This window comes from Mustela nigripes, chromosome 13, assembly GCF_022355385.1.
Source record: "Mustela nigripes isolate SB6536 chromosome 13, MUSNIG.SB6536, whole genome shotgun sequence".
NCBI lineage: Eukaryota > Metazoa > Chordata > Mammalia > Carnivora > Mustelidae > Mustela > Mustela nigripes.
Genome location: NC_081569.1, coordinates 14,067,017 through 14,089,858, shown reverse-complemented (window position 1 = coordinate 14,089,858; position 22,842 = coordinate 14,067,017). Strand labels below are relative to the sequence as shown.

The 22,842-nt window shown below is 39.6% G+C and overlaps 1 protein-coding gene across 5 annotated transcripts in view; it reads right to left on the bottom strand.

Moving 5' to 3' along the window:
- LOC132029098 (tau-tubulin kinase 1-like) overlaps positions 1 to 19,288 on the bottom strand; it is a 49,308-nt gene extending 30,020 nt beyond the window's left edge. For 3 of the 5 annotated variants that reach the window (XR_009407707.1, XR_009407710.1, XR_009407709.1), the window contains exons 1-4: positions 19,072 to 19,288; positions 18,155 to 18,221; positions 12,902 to 12,964; positions 8,996 to 9,078 (exon numbers count right to left, since the gene is read on the bottom strand). The gene's annotated coding sequence lies outside the window, so the exon portion shown is untranslated. Of the gene's footprint in view, positions 1 to 8,995; positions 9,079 to 10,148; positions 10,217 to 12,901; positions 12,965 to 18,154; positions 18,222 to 19,071 lie in introns of all 5 variants that reach the window. The other 2 variants (XR_009407708.1, XR_009407711.1) reach the window with 2 other exon arrangements.
- Positions 19,289 to 22,842: the final 3,554 nt, after the last annotated feature.

The window sequence follows — 22,842 nt, the reverse complement described above, 5'->3', positions numbered from 1 at the left end:
AAAAAAAAAAAAAAAAAAAAAAAAAAAAAAAAAAAAAAAAAAAAAAGTGGGAATAGGAAAAATACTTGGAAAGGACTCTAAAAATCAGATGGAAGGCTTGAATTGCAATGACCTAGTATAGACTGGAAGACACTGACTTAACTAATACTGATCTATTTCATGCCCTGGGAAGGGCAATAACTCTAATGGGCTGTCTGATGTGTGGACCGCAAGGATGTCATTGTAAAGTCCAATAAACCGGCGTTGATTTAAATGAATGGGCCATTTAGGCCATGATCAAATCCAATCAAGCTGAGCTCAGCAGTGTGCCGGATACACATGCCCACACACCCAAAAGGTAGTCAATATGACACTTTAAAAACAAAGTTTTGAAGAGTGAGTTAGCAGAACAAAAGGAGGACACCCACTGCAAAAGGGTCTACAAGGAAAAGAAAAGGAACAGTAGAAAGGTTTATCAGGTCACACAGATCGTCAAAATCAGGAACTGTGGGGAGAAGGCAGCTTGCTACTAGAAGCCTTAGGGAGACATTACTGCTCTAAGAATGACCAGGGCGTCTTCTTGGCTGATCTTTAAAAAATTCCACAAAACCTTTGTACTTCATGATTCTATCTTGCTTTGCTTTTCAAATCAGGAAAGATCTGAGATGTATCCAGGTCAGCACTTCGACACAATGTGATTTTTCAGGAAATATTTAAAATCACATTTGATAAGAATGTGAAGGGAGCCTGGAGATCAGCTAGTCCCACCCTGAAGGAACCAAAACTGAGAAAAAAACTGCGAGGCTCAGCGATATCCTGGACCACACTCTTCCTGAAGACTTGTTCATTATGAATCTTACATTTGAATAACTTAGGACATTTACCACAAGTTATTTGTTTCCCCTAAAATATCTTCAATAATGCTGCAGTCCACACAATTATAGGATACTTGAGTGCAGGAACCATGAATACAAAAGGTTGCCTTTCAAAAAGTTCTTGTGGAATGACATTCTTGTTGAATGAACGCTTTTTTTACTTTACAGATACAGAGACTCAAATGAAGCAATGTTAAGAATTATTCATAAAATAGACCACGGAATCTTTGCAGCTTGAAAACTAATTGTCCACATATTATATCGTCTTCTAGGTGGCAAATGCCTTTTGCAGTTGATGACTTTGTCTATTTTCTTAAATACCCGGTTACTCAGATGATTAAATTAATTAGATTTAATGATTACATGTACATTCCCTAAGCTCTTGCCAGAAGCCAGACAGACTCTTTTGGGTTATTAAGCTAAAAACATTCCCGTGCCTTTGGAATTTAAAATTGTTTATCATTTTCCTTCTGGAACAATAAATTCTTTTTTTTTTTTTTTTTTTTTTTTTTACTTACTCAAGGATGAATCATATTGAGGGTTATCCTCCGTCTTTACTTTGCAGCGTTTCAAGAATTTGAGAGGAATTCTGATTCTTGCCCTGACACGGGAGGTAGGTGAGCTTTTTCCTTCGCAGGCAGAGTGGGGTTTAGAAAGGGCTGTTACTGTTCTTCCCAGGAAGGTACTTCCATGCTCCGTGCCACTAAACAAGCCCCTTCCGGAAGATTTAGGAGATAATACATCTGGACTAACATGAGCTCATCCAGGTTTGTGGTTGATCTGAAAATCAAATCCCAATAATCGCATATTCTATCTAGCTGCACATACATTTGGGTAAAATTTGAATCCTCACTGTGCCACAGGGCGAATGGGTTTCAAAAACAGGGGAGGAAAGGGAAGTTCCATTTTTGTGTTCAGGCGAAACATTTCTTTGCCTGTGGTGGTATGTTTTTCTTCCAGCAGCCCAGAGAGCATTGTTGGCAAAAGCCCCTTCAGTGTGTTTGTTTCTCCTGCGGTCCTGTGTGCTCAGCAGTCCTTGTAAGTGTGAACAGAACCCAGACATAGCTCGTGCCCTGGATGAAGCAAAAATGGAGAAGGTGTGAAAACACGAGTCTACAGATTGAGTGGATTAGCCTTTTGACATTCATTCTAGAAAGAGCATCTTTGTCCTTGTTAGGAGCCAGTGCAAGGACAAGCTAAAGAGTGTGGTAGAGCAAAATATTCAGTTCTTGGTTCATCAGTAGTTATCAGAACAGGACAGAAGTGGGTGGTTTAGTACTGTGTTAAGTGCTTGGAGTTTGAAGGAAAACAGATCATGGTTCAAGGTCAGGCTTTGATACGTCATATGCGTGTGACATGAAGCAGGCAGTTTCTCCTCTCATGTCTTAGAGCCTGGTGATGAGGACCGGGTATGTGACATGGGGTTCTTGCCTGCATCACATTCAGGGATGTACATGGAGCAAATGGACTACATAAATGGACAGCTCGACCCAAGAGTAAGCACACGATAAATAACGATTGATCAAATATAACTGACAGTCTATTCTGCGGAGAAGATATTTCTAAAGCTTTTGTTGGTTTCTGAGTGAACAGACAGATTTTTAAAAAGCCCTACGTGGACCAAAATACTTTTCCAGACATTGCTGATGAGCGTGAAAACTGGTGGAGTACCATGCTTCTGAAGGACAATTTGTCAGAAGGATTCGAGAGCCTTAAGCAAGTGCGTGTACTTTACCTAAAAATTCAAATTTTTATACTAATCCTAAGGACATACTTAGAAGTATAAATAAAGATTACATGTAAAATATCTGTTCTAATGTATTTTCCCCTTACATGGTGTTATTTATAATAGTGAAAATCCAAAAAAGAAAAAAAAAACCACAAAGTTCAACACAGTATGATGGATTTCACGCATAAAAGGAATAGCTTTTGGTTATTAGAAATCCTAGTTCAAAAGAATCTTTCACGATAAGGTGAAATACTTCTGGTGTGGTAAAATACCATATGGTAAAATACCATATTTTACCATTGCCTGAATGGTAAAATACACCATTAAATTAAAAGGAGCAAACACTGTTACCCTGAAGCATAACTTTCATGAAAGCAAGAGCTTAAAATCCAGAAAAATATATACCAAAATGGCAATTCTCTGGGTGGGTGGGGTTACAAGTTTTTTTTTTTTTTTTTTTTTTAAAGATCTAACAAATTCTATATAGAGGCCCTTAAAAATGGAACATAAAAAATATTATTTTTTCATTTTGAAATTTCAGTCACCTTCCTAACTCCTACCTCCTGCTCCTCCAGGCATCCCTACTCACAGAAAACTAAGTTGGACAGTTTTTGATATAGCTATGCTGAAATGTAAAATACAGAATTCTTAACAGCTACGTCACTACTTAATTCATGGTACAGTCGTTGAAATGACAAAGAGAATGCCAATTATTTCAAAGCTCTTGATTTTGTTTTTCACTTTTGTAATGAGCAACTTGGATTTATATTTTGGCTAAATGAAATCTTATAGAGGCACCAAGTTCAACACAGATGAAGTCTTGGCAAGCATTTTTAAAATGTTTCCAGAAAAAGGAATAATCAAAAAACATTCCACAGGATATTCTGGGACTTTTCTTGGTGCTTGAAAAGAACTTTGAGGGGCCAGACCCTTTAATTAGTGTTAAGTAAAATGGACATCTGATAATTTTTGATCAAGGCAATGAGATTCTTTGCGTTATCTGTGGTAAATGTGATATCTCCCTAAATCACTTCCTAGGATTTTTTTCACTAAACGTTACAATTTTACAGGCAAATATAAAAGTCACAATTGTCTGATTCTATAACCATGAGCTAGAAATTAGATTTTCATGAATTTGTGAAAGATGATGATTCATTAGTTTTATGTGATCAGAAGATAAATTATTTGGTTTCTGTATAGAATTAGAAACAAAATAATAATACAAACAAAAAATGAAAAACTTGGTTTCTGTATAGAATTAGAAACAAAATAATAATACAAACAAAAAATGAAAAACTTTTTTAATCCTCTCTCAGCGCAACACAACATAAAACGAAATGAAACATCATTCTCAGTCCTGAATTACAGAAAGTAATGTTGTGCCTTCAATGGCCTATCAATGTATGTGTTAAATATTTATTTCTTCTAGTAGTGGCTCTCGAGATAGAGGTTTTTAAAAATGAGGCTATGAGGTTTGGTCACCCCATCTGAGGCTCTCCATTGGCTGTTTAATATATTTTTTGGCCAATTTAGCAAAGAAGTGCTCGTTGGATGTGCAAAATAACCCTTAACTAAGTTTTAACCACAATAAAAAATCCCATGCTGCTGAAATATAAACAAACACTAGGGCTAACATTCTGTATGGCACAGTCTCTATCACCCTCTACCAGCCTGGGAAAGAAAAGATAAGTGGGAATGGTAAAGTCCAGATGATCACAAAACATTTGGATACCTGCAGGACAGCAAAGGGATGGTGTTTTTCAGGTACAACGTAGACAACTTGATAAATGGACAGTATCAACTATTGCCGATGTTACGGCCAAGTCTAATCTGCACTCAGCAAGTAGATTACAACCCCCAAAATTCAGGCAACTTTCTACAGTTGTAGAGACGTTGCGACTCTAGAAGGATTCAGGTGTCTGAGCTCAGCCATCTCTTCCACTTAACGCTGAGCTCACTTGGTGCAGGTTTCACTTCTAATGCCTTAACGATGCCCAACCTCCATTCGAGAATGTTCAAGATCTAAGCTGCTGTAGGCCTGCTTGGTCTGTTTCTGCGTTATGGAATAATGCCCTTGATGCTCTGCTGAAAGGCACTGCTGGCTCGTCCTTATGAGATGGGTTTGATTTGGGATCATTTTGCCCAATTTCTCACCTTGTTGACCTTGGTGAGGTTAAAGTAGGTTTGGGACGAACAGAGTTTGAAATCCTGACCTTGCCACATAGCTTTCCAAGGTTAAGGGCCGACATATTACAATAAAAATACGTGAGCTGCCCAGGTGCAACGCATGCGATGCAGACCACAGAATTCCTGACTCCAAAGATGAATACAGATACCGTGGAATGTTAGATGGTGATTTATCAAATGCTACTGCACGCTCGGAAATCCTACGTGCTGAAGGAAACAAGGCTAGACATCATCTTACAGGCACGAATCAGAGGAGCATCCATGCTGGTACGTGCCAACACACAACGTTGGAGGATCACAGGAACATCTGAAACTCCGTTCAGTCTGCGCACACACCTAGTGACCATATGTTTGTGATCGGTGCGTGAGTTGCCTGTTTGTCAGAAGTCGGTTCCCTGGGACCATCTCTTTCGGGAGACAGTGTGATCATCACCGGTTCCTGGAGTTTGTGTTCCAATCTGTCGTCCTGTTGGCCTTTAACAGCCTTGTAGTTCGGCATCTCTGCCATAAAGTGGGAGAGCTGGCATTCTTTAGGACCTGGGGGAGTAGTTGTATTCCACTGGAATGTGTTGAATGGCTTGTAAATTAGAGTCCCTAATGAAAACTCGCTGGTGTCCAACTGCAGCAATCATCTGGTTAAAATCAGGCAGTAATTCCACTAATTTTACTGCCCTTCTCCCAGCCCTCAACGCCTCATTTAGGAAAAAATGTTTATGTTCCCCTCAAAACACCTGCGTTTTAACTTCAGTTCCCCAAAGCAATTATGGTTTTTATTTTATTTTTTTTTATTTTACTTTATCTTTATTTTATATTTCATTTCATTTCTCTCTCTCTATCTCTCTCTCTCTTTTTTTTTGCCCCTCTGTTGTGAATGAAGCATTCCTTCCTTTTGTAAAATGTAAGCAAAAAAACAAAAAACAAAAAGCAACAAAAAAACCAACCCTGAAAACTTTAACTCTGGGCATTCTGAGTAGTCATTTTTTGTGTGTGCAAAAAGCCCAGTTTCGCAGCTGTTGCCCAGACTTCTTTAGATATTTTTCAGAAAACATCAGAGAAGTTTACGTTGTGACTAAAAATGAGCTCAGTTTTGAAGACAAGAATGATGTGACTGCCACTTATCCTATTAAAAGCCTTCCAAGCAGGCTGCCATTTTTATAAAAATTTAGTCCCACTGAGACCCTCCACTCTTTGGCATCCCTTAAAAAAATAAAACCAAAAAAAAAACAAAAAACAAAAAAAAAACCAACAACAACAAAGAAGTGTTTTGATCCCCAAGGAAAAGAGAATCCTATGGCAAATATTGAAAATATGGTATGGCAATCCGTTATCCTCTCTTCTTTTACCTCTATCAATTAAGAGATCATTACTTGGTGGTTAGCTTTTCTGGTTTCTATTTTTTTTAATTTCCCAAAAATAAGGTGAAAACTTTCTCTCTAAGCTAGGTAAAAATTGATAACTTAGTATTACATTTTGTTTCTTGATAGAAAACAGAGGGGAAAGAATTTTGAGTAACATATACACAAATCTCTCTGTTTGTTTCCAAACCATCACCTCTCCCCCACTCTCTTCCCACCCCACGTCTGGGAAACATCTGTGGGCTGGGTAGGCATTCTGGGTAATGACATGCAAATGAGCCCGCCAGTTAACAGAATTTCCTTGTCCAATAATGGAATTGGACCAACATGTAGGTTTTTAAATTGGAGCCAGGCTTGCCCAGGCCAGATGTGCAAACAAGAGCACGTGTTCCTGGTTTTAGGGATCGGAGCAGCAATGCCCCATGGGGGAGGGGAGGAAGAGAAAACCATGTGACAGGCTATCAAATGAAGAACCAGAAATGGCTGGAAAGGCTCTCTTGGGATGCCTGCCCATCAGGCATGCTTAGGTATTCGTAAATATCTGCTAACTGGGGAATGTTGTCCATGATGGGCCCTTCTTAAGCAACTAAAAACATTCCTCTTTGCCCTCATCTACCCTAAGCATTAGTCCTCCTGAAAGGCAGAGTTGAGGAATTAAAAAAAAAAAGAAGAAGAAGACATCTCATGTCCTACACTATCCCCTGGGCATACCCAGGGAAGGAGGTGCCTGTCTCAACTGACAGGGACATGCCCCAAGTCACAACTGCAGCCTCTCTACTACATGAGAGCCAAGCCCATGCGTGGAGCTTCCTCCTTAGGAAACAAAATGGTTACATTAACTCTGTAACAGTAAAAAGTACTTAAAGGGGCTGTTGAAAGAATCTTGAGAAACTCAACAGGAGAAACCAAAGGAGCTTGAGACAAATTTTGGAAAATGCCTGGAAGTAAGATTTCAAAAGGCTTTTTCCTTTTTTGAAGTGGAAAGATCTACCTTGCCTTTCTTTCTAAAAACGAAAGCCAAGAAGCATTACACATGAGATGTCACAATTAATAATCATCCTGTGACCAAGGCTCATTGAGGATCAGAAAATGAGCAAACATTTGGATATACTTCTCAAGGATGATGGATAGACTTAACTGATGGCTATTGAATTTATCAGGGTCAGTTAGTATAATGAAAACATATTTTATGAGGCTGTTAAAGGGATAAATTGTTTTCATATTTATTCATCTGTTCCCAAGGCTAATTTGGGGGTTTTTAAAACATGCTTTTCATGTTCCTAAAATGAACAGCTAAATAAATAAACCATTAGTTTCAGAACAGAAGTATCTACCATAGGTAGATACCGTATTTCTCAGTACCGGCCTAAGCAATGATTTTCTCATTTCATGTTCATCAGTCACAGTAAATAGTCACCAGAATTCCAAAGCTAAGAACAAATAAATAAAAGAAGAAATACATATCAGGAAGAAAAAAAAAAGATCCCAACAACGTAGATCAGGTTCGTGTTTGTTAAATGAAACACAAAACCAAGATAATTCTATTTCTTATTTAAGCTGAGAACATTTTTCCTTCAATTCATGGCTGAGCACATTCTCAAGGACTGAATAACATGTATGAACTGGAAAAAATCCCCATTTTTATTTTGCTTATTTAAAAAGCAGACACTCTCCCAATTAAAATGGGAACTTTGAAATACAGACTTCCAAAGCCTGTTTTGGGCTGTAGCAGCTTTTGGGGAGGAAAATACTGTCAGAAGAGGTACTGCTTTCCTTGCTCCTGTCCCTCAGCGGCAAGTTCAGTTTTTGGATTTTATAGCAACCATCTTGCCCTGATTTTCTTTTTAATTAGTTTCTTATCTGATTCAATAAAGGGTGTCCCTTCTCCCCATCCCAGCTCTGTTCATCCTGCACTGTCTGTAGGTGAGTCCAAACTCTTTTTTTTTTTTTTTTAAGAATTTATTTATTTATTTGAGAGTCAGAGAGAGCATGAGTTCCAGGGAGAGGCAGAGGGAGAAGCAGACTCCTTGCTGAGCGGGGGGCTCAATGCAGGATGGATCCCAGGACCCTGAGAGGCAGACACTTAACTGACTGAGCCACCTAGATGCCCCTCCCCACCCAGTGACTCTTAATTGTCCCCAAATATCTTTTCTTCAGCCCTGACTCCACTTTATCAAGCCAGTTTTCAACTATCTACAGGCATCTTGTCTTGGAGGATCCTTAAGTATTTCAGATTCATTGCAATGAAAATAAAATTTGGATGCTCTTTGGCAACAACTGTTCTTCCTGTCCTCTTTTGGTTGCGGAAGCCGTTACCCATCTGCTTTAAACCCTTCTCTACCCTCCACCGTATCAATAGAATGCTAAGTACCACCATCCCTTTGCCTCAGAAATGTTAACCGAAATCAGGCCCCTCCTTTCCATTCACACACTCCTACTGCCTTAAACTAGGTCACATCATCTCTTGTTCTGGTGTCTGCAACAGCTTTCCTCTCTTCCCCCAGAACTTTTTTTTTTTTTTTTTTCCCCCTTCTAAAAAAATGAGCGGGTAATATCTCTTGACAAAAATGTCCATTGATTCCTTCCTGCTGCTTACTGGATAAAATCCAAATTCTTAGAGCCTAAGAGTTCTCGTAATTGGAACATAATCTTCCTTTTTCGCCCGGCTTCTGCCACCCCTTATCCTGCACAGTCATTCACCACAGCGACCTCCTCCTCACCCTCCGTGCACCTGGGCTCACCCAGCTGTGCCTTGGCCCAGGCTCTTCTCTCTTCTTTGAGTTCCCAAGAACTCAACCACTTCTTTGATAGAGAGCTCTCTGAAGGCAGGGATGGGCGTGCGTTTAGTATGTAATTATGGTCGATCCTACCTTAACAGTTTGGGGATGACACAGTCAGATGGGATGCTCATTGCTGGGGGTTGGGGTGGATGTTGGCTAAATTATCCTTCACACTGTAATGGGAAGAAGAAGAAGGAGATTTTGACGTAAATAAGTTGGTTGGAGGTCTCGCGCATAGAGGCATCGTCTTCCGCGCCAAGAAAAACGCATGCAAATTAGCGTGGGAAATGTACATGATTGGCCAAAGAACAAATCTGGATCAGAAACCAAAGAGGGAAGTGATGGTTAAGAGAAGAGTTTGTCAACACAGAAGGAAGCAGTGTTGGTCCCCAGCACATCTAGGCTATAACAGAACCTGGAATCTCTCTCCACACTCTGTTGTAGTAACAATCTAGGCCACAATTTACATTTTGCATTTGTGTTAGCGCTTGGGATTGGGTAGTGGAAGTGGTGGGGGCGGTAGATCAGAGAGAAACAGACCGAATAGAGCAGTAGAGGAACAGGCAGGCATGCAAAATGTGCAACAAAGGGCAGATAGAAGCATTTGCTTCAGCTTTAAACCAACGTGTGTGTAATTAACAGCTCCAACTCATGATTTAATTTCCCCAACATATTACTCTTTATTGCAAACCCTTCATGCAACATTGTGAATCGGCTGTGAATCAAAGAGGTGCTTCAAGATGGGCCTGACATAGTTTCCTTTGGTTTCGTGGGACTAAATTTGGTGCTGGTGACAGACAGCACCCCAAGAGCAAAGCTCAAATCCCCTCTTCGCCTCAGCAGGAGGTATACAGGGGAAATTAGCTAAACAACCCAATGCATTCTTGTTATGATGGCGCTGCTCAGGGACAGGCAGGTCCACTTTGGGAATTGTGACTTCTCTCCCATTCAATTATTAGTCTCTCTACCAAGACCACCTAAAATTGCCAATTAGCAGGAGTTGTAAAGGAATTCATGCTAGGTGAATGTCTGTATTTGACTTCACTTTCCCAGCCCTAAGTTCAAACTCTCATGTAGTAACAGCTTCCAGTCCCTTCTAAGGAAGCTAGATGTTAAAAAAAAACAAAAACAACAACAACAACAACAACAAAAAAAAAAAAAGAGAGAGAGAGAAAGAGAGAGAGAGAGAGAAACACTAAATTCTCCATTTCTCGGATGGAAAACAAGAAACATGCATACATACAGAGCCAACCCCCAAATCTTGAATTTCTTTAAATTCCGTCAGTGTGGTGGCACAGAACCTGATAAAGGCTGAGAGAAAACATACCGCATAAAGGAAAGAATAAAAATATCAGGATATTATGAAATTCACTGAGTGTGCCTTTATTTTTCATGGTAACATGTTGTAGGTTCAGGTTCTATAATCATCTGTAAAGTACATCTGAGCAAAGGAAGAAAACTTGGTCACAAGGAAACATGAATTATTTAAACGATGACTCTACCCACACAAAAATGAAATTAACAGCACACATTTCTCTTAATAATTCAAACAAAATTCTCCATTTTCCCTTAATCAATTATATGTTTTAAATAAAGTATTTTTCTGCCTGAAATATTCAAGTGATTTCTTCAAATGTCCATTTTGTGTACACACAGGCAGAGTGTACACATTTGAGTATGTTCCATAATTAATTTTGAAATGAAAGAACAGTATGCCAACAAGTAAAGTAGCAAGTCCATTATCTGAACAATTGGAACCTTGCTTACGAATGTGAGTAAACTATTTTTCCCTCTTCTTAAACACACATATATTGTGTAAGCAGAAAAGGGTATTTCCATTTGTAAAAGAACTTTTTCATTTTGTACATCTGCAGACACAAAAGAAGTCATACTCAACCACAAATTAGGTCAGGGAGCTGAAATAAGCTCAGATTATAACAGGCCACAGGTCTGTGAAAAATATACTGTCATTTGGGGTTGGATTTTTAAATTTTTTTTTTTTTACTGTAAAGCTAAGGAAAAGTCATTTTATGATAAAATATCATACCGTCTGTTCTCATATATAAGAAAATTTGGCTGAACTGATCCAATTTACAACAAGTTAAAATGGGTAGGTCTGGAATTCCTTTATCCCCAACCTTCGGTGGTTTAGTGTTGTAAGAAAAATACAGTTAGGAGAAGAGGAGAAAACGTAGCAATTCTATATTAAATTCTTGGCCCAATTCCTACCACTTTGTGTCATGCACCTGGTATGCTTGGGGGAAACCTCCTAAGTTTGCATGCTTCTAGAAGAAATCACCTTCTATCTCAAGTTAAGTGGATCCTGGAGCCAAATGGTACACGGAGACCATCATTTGAATCTGGAAAATAGGTCTGACCTGGAAATACTCATAACCACAACCGTGAAATGGCAAAATGTTGTCCAAAGTCCCAAGCTGCTGTGATTCTAAAATCGAATAGTGCTTTCTAATATCGATTGTAGGAAATCACACTTTTATTTTGCATATGACATATGTTTGTTGTTGTGTCTTTGCAGCTTCGGTTATAGCTCTACTCAATTCTTGAAGGATACCCTATATATGAAATCCCCATTGCATTTATGAATGTATTTTGATATTCTGCCACCTGCTTTTTGGTTCAAAGGAGTATTAATATCCATGTACGTATTACTTTTATATTAAATGCAGTATATATCGAGAATAAAAAACATCTGAACAGATAATTAAAGAATTTGGTGGGGGAATATTACATGACAATGATGAGTCTATAGGGAGTTATTTCAATTTTAACAATTTTAGATCTACTTTGTTTTTTCTCTTCTATAATTGTATTATGACATTTAGCTTTGAAAGAAACTATTTAAAGTCATCCAAAATAGATGATTCTCCTTATTTTGTAGGAGAATGCCCCTTCATCCTCATATGTGCACACATCTCCCCCCACTTTTCAGGGCAACTACAAAACACAGTTCACTCAAGTTTTCAGTTTTTTAGGATCCTGAAATAATCCTACATCTAAACCCCCAGAAGTCCCTTTGGTTCAAAGCCCCAGAATATCTGATGTTGCATATCAGTCACCAAGGCCACTGATCTAGTTTTTAAAACTAGAAAACTCTGTTTTACCTTCTTCCAACCCCAAGATGGGAGAGTCCAGACAAAGCACATGCTCCCACTTTTACAGTAGGCAGGTTACCCTGCTGCAGATAAAACCCCATGCATAAAGGCAAGGAGAAGTGGGAATGTCCTTTGAATGTTGGGATAATTTGAAAGATAATGTGAATAATTTAGATCTAAATTATCTCGTTGGGCTGTAATGCCAATTAAGGTAACCAAATAAATTATCCTAGGCTGATAATTTACAGGGAAGAGAAAGAAGCCGGGAGTTAAGATAAATACCTGAAGGATTCATTTACAAACTCAGTTAATAATGTTTTCAGTCCTAATTACTGAGTTTGGTTATATAAATAGTTGATCTATTTGCTGTGTAATTATATAATTGCTTAATTCTCCATTCTAGGGTGTTGAAAGAATTAAATGAAATAGTGTGTATGTGTATATATATATATATATATACACATACACACACACATATATACATGTATATATGTATATAGTATGTATACATTTGTGTATATATATGTATATATAGATATATATTTTTTAAAGATTTATTTATTTTAAGGGAAGGGGCAAGGGAGAGGCAAGAGAGAATCCCAAGCACACACCCTGCTAAGCACGGAGCTTAATGTGGGACTCGATCCCAGGACCCTGAGATCATGATCTGAGCTGAAATCAAGAGTAGGATGCCCAACCGACTGAGCTACCCAGGCGTCCCAGAAATAGTATATTTAAAGAATTTAAATATACTATTTATAGTATATATATATATATATACTATATATACTCTCTCTATCTATAGATATCTATAGATATAGTATATACTATATATATACTATATACTATATATACTATATCTATCTATATACTATATACTTACTATTTATATACTATATACTCTCCTGCATCCTCATCATGATCCACCAGTGGGTGGGCAGGTCTCCTGTAGGAAGACAAACAAATCATGTCACAGCATTACCCCATGCTGTGCCATTTCATTTCATGCAAATTAGTCCATAATTAATTTGGTCATGAGACAGATGCACAGATACAGCTACAGACCAGAACTACATCTGGAAAACCAAAGCTGGAGAATGAGGTCCTGAAGCATCAGTGAGTTAAAATATTTGGAACAGCATTTGACAAAGAGACTAACATTTTATGTATGTATTGCATGTGTGATTAATTCAATCCTCATAAGAATCGTCTGAGATTCAATGAGCAGCTTTATAGAGGACACTAAGTTTCAGTGAGTGAAACACCAGGCTGAAAGTCAGACAACTATTCAATGGTAGAAACAGATACCAACCCAGGCCTTTCTTGCTTCAAAGCCTTTATTCTTTCTAGGAAAGCTGTGTTTCCTTCAGATGCATTGCCATTCAAAGAGTGGGCAAAGCGTACATTTTTACCAATAAATTACATCATGAATGAATGTATATATACGGCTATATTTTATAGGTTGGCTAGCTTACTTCGGAAATTTTAGTGACAGCATCTAAATGTGTCATTAGCCTGAATTTTTCACCGTGGCCTTTAAATGAGATAGTTTGTTTCCATTTTTTCAGAAAATATTGATCAGCGAATTTGGAGCTTTACATGTCCATGGAATGGTGGGTCAGCCTCAGATTAATTGTCTGCTGTGGCATATCCAGTCAGGTCTGCCATTATTCTAGCGGTACTCTTGGGAAGACACAGAATCCCATGGAATCGTGGGGGAGGGACAACAGGAGCCCTATAGAGAAGAGGGGGAAAGAGGGTGAGAAAGGGGTTGCAGTAGGTTACTCCACGCTTGAATCCCAATGGAAACTTCTTTGGTTGTAAGGGACAGAAAAGTGGGGTTCAATTTCAACAGTCATCCTTACTAAGTATGTCTGTCACCTCTCTTAATTCGGTTTCATCACCAAGAAAATCAAAGCAGTTTGGTCTATCAAGCCTGGGGTGAAGACAGACCGGAAGGTTGTATATGGAAGTTCCCCTGGAAACATAAAATAAGGGAGCACTGTAGAAACGTGAGGATTCTTAGAGCCTGTCTGTTCCACTGCCATTGCCAGGCAAAAATCTTGGCCTCTTGCCCCGACCACAATATCCTTGCGAGAGGCATGGTGCAGGGTCAAAACCGGAAACAGGCCACTTTCACATTATTTTAAAATTTGTTATGAAATTTTGCCAAAATTTTATAAATACCAGCCAGGGCAATGGGGTGTTGTAGAGCATTCTTTCCACCTCATGAACCATTGTTTTTTGTTCTGAACGCATAAGTTAAGATGCATTGAGTTTCGGTTGCTTAGCTGGGTCAGCTAGTGAAATGCCTGATATGTAATGCTTGATTCTACCCAATTATCTTTAGTTCCTCTCGTTTATTAGTGTTAAATTTGAATTACAAGGGGAAAGTGGGAGTGGAGTGTGGACTATGCTCTAAATCCTTAAGACAGTGAATTCATTTGTATTATTTTATTATCCCTCTTTATAACTACCATGGGTTTGAGTCCTTCGGTGACACTTCTGGCTTACTTTCAACCATCCTTCCCTTTCTTTTGCTTTACGTGTGTTTCCTAACAGCAGCAGATGAACTCTCCTGTTGCAAAGTTTGAAAGGAAAGAAGAACAAAACTCCACAACAATCTAAAACTTGTAGTTAACAAAATAAATTGCAGATAAAACCCCCGAAGGTCTTGGCAGCGAACGTTTCCCACTAAAATCAGACTCTGCGCTCATAGTCTGAAACAAATTACGAAGGAGGGGGGAAAATCAACAGCTCTGGGGTGAAACTGGGGTTGGTGCTGGCTCATCATTTTTTAACCAAAAATAAAACAAGCAAATTTTGTTTAACTGCAGGTCAAAAAAAAAAAAAAAAATTAAAAAGTCCCTCCTCTGTTCAGTGTAATTACTAACAGAGAGCAGCGTTAACCAGCTGCAGAGTTCATGGATAAATGGAGAGAACCATAATTTTCTCTCCCTGGGGTTAAACCTCCAAACTTTGAGTCTGCGCCTGTATGGTATGCTTTTAATACTCCATGAGAAGCCAAGTCAGAATGTTTTTAGAGTACATCTCCATCCTTTTTCACCAGAATGAAATAATTGCATGTACACACAAGAGTTCAAGTTCTGGGAGAGAGAGAGAGAAAAAAAAAAGCCACATGCATTTATTTCTCCAGCATCCTCCAATGGTGATGCTCTTCCCTTTCCCTGATGATGACAGGGGGTCCCCAGGCTTTTTTCACCGAGAGATGGGTGAAATTTGCTCTACTTTAAACTTGTCAAATGTGAGCAAGTTCTTTCCAAATGTTCTTATTTCAGCACAACTAGAGAGAATTTTTTTTTCCTAGTACTTTTCCCTTAATTTTTAAGCCCAAGTGTATATTAAGGAAAATTTGACCCATATGTTTCTGATTCATTTAAACTGAACTCATTGAGCTTTTTTTTTTTTTTTTTAATAAAACATTTTTGGTGTCCAAAAAAACTCCCATGACTGTTCTTTAAAACTGTCTTTAAAACCTTATTTTTATCTGTAAAAGGATGTCAGATTTGGGCTGAAAAGAAATGGAATTTAACCTCACAAGTCTCAACTTTGGTTTGAGATTGAATGCATCAGGTTCAGTGGGGTCTGAAATAAAAGTAGGAAAACTGTTTTTTCATGTTTAGTGAGGCTCTTCTTGCTGGCTAGTATCATCCAGTCATCAGGATCTAATCAGAGGAGCACAGATTAACTGAAGGATGTAAGTATTCATTTCATAGTAACGGGAATGGTAGGCTGGAATTGTGAAGGGGCAGAAGCTGTCCAAAACTCTTAGGAGTGTGTCCCGGATCTGCATAACCTCCTTAGTACCTTTACACTTGACCCAGACAGAAGGATAGATGTCCGGAAAAGGGATGGCTTGCTAGAGGCTGGACACAGTGGAGTCAAATATACGTTATTCCGCAACAGGAGAAATTCACGGAAGATCCACATCTGGGCACGCTCTGTTCCTCCCTTTCTGAAGATCAACTACTGGGCAGTGTGCTCTTGGAGTTTAGACCAAGGTCATCTTCTTGACAGCAATGAGAAGGTATTTCTCCTTCTCTAATTCTGTATCATCATTGCAACAATTCCCACTGAGAAAAATTAACCATATTTTACCAGCTCAATCTCTCCCTTTGGGGAATGTTTCCAATCTAGACCTGAAATGTAGGTGACAATTACAAATAAACACAGATTTGGATTGAGTCTATGTAGAGCAAGTGAAAAAAGCATTGAACAAAATCCCCAGTTTTTTTTTTTTTTTTTTCCCAATTAGGGTAGACAAAAACCCCTCAGTAGACTTGGGTTTTGCTTTGCTTCCAGTAAATGGCTTCTAAAGTTTTCTCTCTTCAACCGTGTATTATAATGCCTGACAGCTGGGAAGTATCAGGGTGCAGATCACAGTTTTGTGCCAAGATCTGCGTTTTGGACAAGGTGTTAAATTCTTTGTTCCCCTTTATGAATTGGGCATATAAGTAACACCTACCTTGGCTTGTTATGAAGTTTAAATGAGTTAATAGGTGCATATTGAGTCCACATCTGTCTCAAGTAAGGACTCAGTAAATATACTACTATACTTCTTCAATCCTGAGATTTTCCCCACACTTGCATATTCTTTTCTTTTTTTTTTTTTTTTAAGATTTTATTTATTTATTTGACAGACAGAGATCACAAGTAAGCAGAGAGGCAGGCAGAGAGAGAGGAGGAAGCAGGCTGCCTGCTGAGCAGAGAGCCCGATGCGGGACCTGATCCCAGGATCCTGGGATTATGACCTGAGCCGAAGGCAGAGGCTTTAACCAACTGAGCCACCCAGGTACCCCCACTCGCATATTCTTGAAATCAGACCATGTTTTGCAACTGGCGGAGGACAATTGCCCTTGTGGAATGGCCTGGACCTGCCACCAATGATTCCTATTCAAAGAAATACCCTTTCACCTTCGGGGGATGCTTGGGTGCACAGGATAACTTTGCCTATCTTGGCTTAGCCCTTTCCAAGTTCAGATCTTGACTTGATAGTCTCTGTCTTGGTTTCTCATCTCTAGAGCAGGAATAATCATAGATAATCTCTGTCTCCCATAGGGTTGAAGCAAAAAATTACATCTAATAGCTCTGAATAATAGTTTATAGTGAGTTTTTGGTAAGTAATACTTATACTATTTCTTGAGAAATCTTTCCTTGGCTGGACTGTATGTCTGATTTCAGAGCTTATAGCCCCTCGTACTCTTCACAGCACCTGCGTCAGTTAGATTTTTATATTTTCCTGTGTGTTGATGCAATGAATGGGTGCTTTGTTGGCTTGATTTGGACTTCATGAGGGCAGGCACATCTCACTTTAACTCAGTATTTCATCCTCAGGAGACAGTCCAGTATCTCCAGATAGAATATATGCAGTAAGCATTTGTTGAGGGAATGATACTGAAAATTCAAACACAGCTGCTCATTACCAGAGGCTTTTGAATCTGAATCTCTTACCCAGAAAAAAATGGATGTGGTATCTGGGGGGAAAAAGGTGGTAAAAGAAAAATCCCCCAAACAGTATTTCCATGGAGTCAGGCAAAGTTTGAAAGACTTAAGGGCCAGAACTAAGAAAAAGATGTTCTCCTGACTGGTTAATAAATTGCTTTCTTTGATTGTTCTGAATGTGTATTTTTATGCTCTTTGGTTCAGCTGAACTACAACCTTTCTCGAACAAAGCCCAGCTGATGGGAGAGCCCTATCCGTGGCACCTCAAATAACTGTCTCTTCTATCTCTTATAAATCTGTTGACATAAAGGCTTGAAAATGAAAATCAAAACAACATGAACAGAAACAACAAAACCCTCCTGGATTCTCTCACACCACTTCTCTCTCTCTCTCACTTTTTTAAGCCCCCATCTCTCTGCACTCAGCTGAACCCTTGCCACGAATAGCTTTGCTCTGTCCTTTTAACAATAATATCTTAAACTTTTATAGTGCCTTATAGCTAAGCATCTCTAGACATTTTACAATAGCATTAAAACGAAAGCTGGTTCTTCTCCCAGAATTGCCATGGGGTCCGCACGGAAAACCAGCAGTTTGTGCCTTTATCCTGCAAACAAGAGGTTGGTGGGCTGACAACCCTTGTCTCTTGGATCTCCGGCTGGAACTCGCCCTTTACCTTGTGGCGGTGGAAGGCAGGAGAGGGAGTGAGCATTCACTGCCACGGAGGGCCAGTCCTCGAGGACCTGCGTAGAACAGCGAAGGCAGAATCTGAGCTCTCTGTTCTTGTACCCCATACATCCCTCAGTCTTAGCTTTTCTTTTTTTCTTTTTTTGTGAAAAGGCAGATCCATAGTGGAACACTAAGTTATTTGTAAGTGCGATGAAATATTTACATAACAGGAAACTGATTTCCTTCTTTAAGCAATTTCAAAATTTCTGCCTGCAAATGTGAGCCTATTTCTCTCTCCCAAGGGTGTTTTAACTTCACGTATATGATTGAATATAGATGTAAAATATATGTTATTATATCTTTTATATAAATTTTACATAACTGTACATATTCATTACATATATATGTGTATATATTCATTTCACTCTTTCCGATATTGTTAAAAAAGGCTAGGCTCGGATTCATTGGGTCATAACCTAGTTTTTTTCTTTTTCTCCAATTACAATGATCTAATGGATAAAGCATAAGATTCAAAGCCAGAGCTACATTAGCAAAGTGAGGAGAGAATTAAGGCAATTATCTCCGTAATTAAGGGGACCGGCCAAACCTTTTTTGGCAGACATGTCTAAATAAGTTGAAGAAAATCTGGGCAGGGGGAGGCGGCCACACTCGCATTTTCTGAATAAAAGCCTCATATGGCCAATTGCCTTTGATAATCGAACCGGAGTCACAAATTTTAACTTTTTTCCTCTTTGCCAAAGGGATGTAGAGGCTTTGGGTCATTAATAATTGATCACTTAGGCAAATCTCTCTCAGTGCAGTTGTAGACCAGTGTGAGGAGTACACTTGTTTAACAACGCCCAGTTTTCTGGAACACACTGGCACATTTCAGGAATGTGGGCCATATGGAACAAAAAAGCTTACCTTTCTGGTAGCCGCCGCCACGCAGCCACTTCCCACACAGGGACGTTTGCTTGTGTCGGTGATGCAATCCGCAGCGCCCCGGCCCTCGGAAACCATCCAATGGAATTTCTTAAATCCCTTTTACGATGTCTTTCCGGCCCGGGACCCCCCCGGGCTTACCCCCAGTCTCCAGGCCTGAGGCTCTCGTCCCAGGCTGGTGCCGCGTTGCAGAGGGCAGGCCCGGGGGCACAACTGTTTGCTTTGCCTCGGTTTTTATGGCCGAGCTCCAGCTTAGTTGTGGCTGCCTTTAAACACAACAAATGTGTTCTAATTTTAGAGCATCATGGCAATAATTGTTTTTATTTCGGTGGTGAGGAAAAGTGAAGGAAAAACAGCTTGGGACTTAACCGCCTTAGCCTGCAGCCTTCGGCTTTATTCATGCGAGTTTTTATTTTCTCTCTCCCTCCCCGTGCACGTACCATCTTCTTTAAGGCACGGCCTTAAATTACCTTTGCAAAGGTTATATGTTTGTTTACAAAGAGCTGGCTATGAACCGGCCTTGCCGGAGGAGAAGGGAGGTTTCTGGAAAAATAAACCTCCTGGACTCTCTTCATGCTGCCCAGGCTGAGGGAACAAGGCCAGGATCCCTACTTCAGACCTGGTAGAGTTTATGACTTCATGAACCACCTGACCTGTATTGTGTGCAAATTTCACGAAAGTATGATGTGTATTTATTCCTGGAGGTGTGCCGTTTGGGATATTTTCTTCCAGGAAAACTGTCATAATTACCCTTCAAGGTAAGAGTTTTACCCTTTCATTCCACACACGAAAAATTCTGGCACATAACAAGCAACACATTGATGGGGTTTCACACCTCTGCACGGAGTATAGGGACAGTGAGGTCAGAAACTGCAATCCCACGCCAGCATCCAGACACCTCTAAGGGAAATCGGAACGGAACAGAAAAGCAACAGCAAACTACAGAAAAACCATACATGCCAAGCTGGCTCACCAAGTAAATGGTGATCTGGGCATTTCCAATGTTCATGTGGGCATTTCCAACAACAACAACAACAACAACAACAACAATAACAACAACAACTAGATATAAATTTGTTTTAATTCAAAATTTCCAGATAAGCACTTGAGTTTATTTACCTAAAAGGTAGGTGGGTTGGGGGGAATGGACAATAACATTGGCTATATTTTCGGGTGCATAAGGGACCTAAGTCGGATAAACATTTGCCTTACTCTCGGGTCATGATCCCAGGGTCCCCAGATGGAGCCCCACATGGGGCTCCCCGCTCAGCCGGGAGTCTGCTGCTCCTTTTCCTTCTGCTGCTCCCTCTGCTTATGCTCTCAGGGTCTTTCTCTTTCTCTCTCTCTCTCAAGTAAATTAAAAATAAGTAAATACATAAATAGATAAAATCTTTAAAACATTGTAGTTATAGGGGCGCCTGGGTGCCTCAGTGGGTTAAGCCTCTGCCTCCAGCTCAGGTCATGATCCCAGGATCCTGGGATCGAGCCCCACATCGGGCTCTCTGCTCGGAGGGGAGCCTGCTTCCTCCTCTCTCTCTGCCTGCCTCTCTTTCTACTTGTGATCTCTCTCTCTGTCAAATAAATATTTAGTTAAATATCTTTTAAAAAATTTAGTTATAACTTTATACATAGTTGATGTAGAAAACAAAACAATCCTGGTTTTCTTTCTTGGGGGGGTCAAAATTAATCAGCATGTCACTGAAAAGTTGAACATATATATATGTGTATGTATGTGTATATATATATAATGGTCTGGTAAATTGTGTGTGTGTGTGTGTGTGTGTGTGTGTGTGTAAGAGAGAGAGAGAGAGAGAAAGAAAATGGGAAAAACATGAAAAGTTGGAATTTGTGGTCTGGGTTTTGTTTACATAGATAAATATAAGTGAAAATGGGCATTCTAGTGATAAGCACTGGCCTTTCCCCTCTGTTCTGACCCTCAACAATCCCTTTCAGCTCTCCAGTGGTAGGATGCTTTCCCAACTAGATGCTCAGTCCAACTGACTCACTTCTGTTCCCGAGTTCTCAAATGCAGAAGGTTCTCTGCGCTGGCTGGCCCATCCTCCCAGATGCCATCCTCTGTCCCTGCTATCACTATCACTCCATAACATATTAATTTGTATTTTTTTCTATGTATTTGCTCACACATCTTATTTCCCCAGTTATGCCCAAAAGTTTTGGGGGAACTGAAAAGGGAGTTGTATTGGATTCCTTTTTAGCACTTAGCTTTTATCTACCTTCCCCACCGTAGGTTCTCAATACATATTGTTTGTTTGACTGATATTCCAACAACTATCGACTACCAAAGGCCCAGTGCAGTGTCTGGTGCTTAGTAAGTGTTCAATAAATGTCAGCAACTTAGTCAAGTGGTGAGCAAAACAGAGGAAAAAGAAACATTTCAGAATCTCCCTTGCTTAGAAACACAGAAAGAAGAATTTGATGTAAAGCCTGGTTTATTCTCTTCAAATAAAACTTAATCCTTCTCATGCATTTCCTTTTTCCTCCCTTTATGATTAAACATGGAGTACTTCTGCACCTAGTGGAAGCCTTGGTGATCCATCTGGTTCTTTCTAGTGATCTCCGAGGACAGGCTATACATTTTCCAGAGTGCTGTCGAGAAACCTGTCACTTTTGCAATCTCCCACAGCTGTGTGTGGTGTTAGAGCATCTCAATGGGAACGGCTTCTCCCTGATGCTTCCCAGCTGCAGGAGGCCCAGTCTGATGGCTCTTTTTGAGACTTTTATGGCTCCTACTCTCACTTAGTGGGGTTCTGCTTAACTATACCTTCCTAATCATTGCAATTAAAAAAAAAATCATTAGAACCTTTCAACTTATGTTGGAATCTATAAAATGCTTGTTTGTGCAGGGCCTAGAACAGAATGCTAACCTGAGAGATTTTATTTATTTTTCCTTTGTGGATAGATTTTCCTCCCCTCATCTCTCAATTCCTTGCAAATGGGACATGGCCATAATGCCCTGAGTATAATTCGAACCAATGGGAGAATTTCCAGAAATTTAGTAAGGGGCCAAGTCTGCCCAGGACACTTGGAAAGTTGGTGGCCTTAGAACGTGAGGTGACGTAACAGAAATCATGCCTCGGTTTGTGTTTCATTTTCCTGGTAATTTAATAGAGATAAGTTTGCCTTTAAAAACTTCATTGTGCTGTTCTGCAAGCTCTGCTGCCTTTAACAGATCATTATTAGGTTATATCAGAGTTATTAATAAACCCCCTAATGATATCTTTGCTTTAGAGAAACAGAAAATAATTTTTATGGCTGGAAAACTGGGAAATCCCATTTCCCAGAGAATTACAGGCTTTTAAAGTGGCATGGAAGAGCTGATCGAGCAACCCAGTGATAAACAGTCTCCATGGTCGAAAGAGGATTGTGCCTCAAAGCTCATTAAAGGGATTGAAACGTCCCAAGGAGGGAGAGATTCCAGGAAATAAAAAGCAGAGAAAGATTGTCAGGAACCAAAGATTGAAAAGATATCATGAGGGAGAAAGCCATCTTCTCTTGATACTACTTACCAATTTACATTGGGTTTGTGTAGGTTGCACACTGAGCAAATTTAGAGGGCATTATTGATATGTGAATCTGTGTGAATTGTGCCTCCTAGAGATTTGCAGAGCACAACCCTTTACCTTTCTTCACTTGTTACACTCATCTTAAAATGATATTCATGAGGATCCTGGGAGGACCGTGAAAGTGGCTGGAACAGAGCAAGGACTTAAGAAAAGTTTCCTTTGGTGCGGT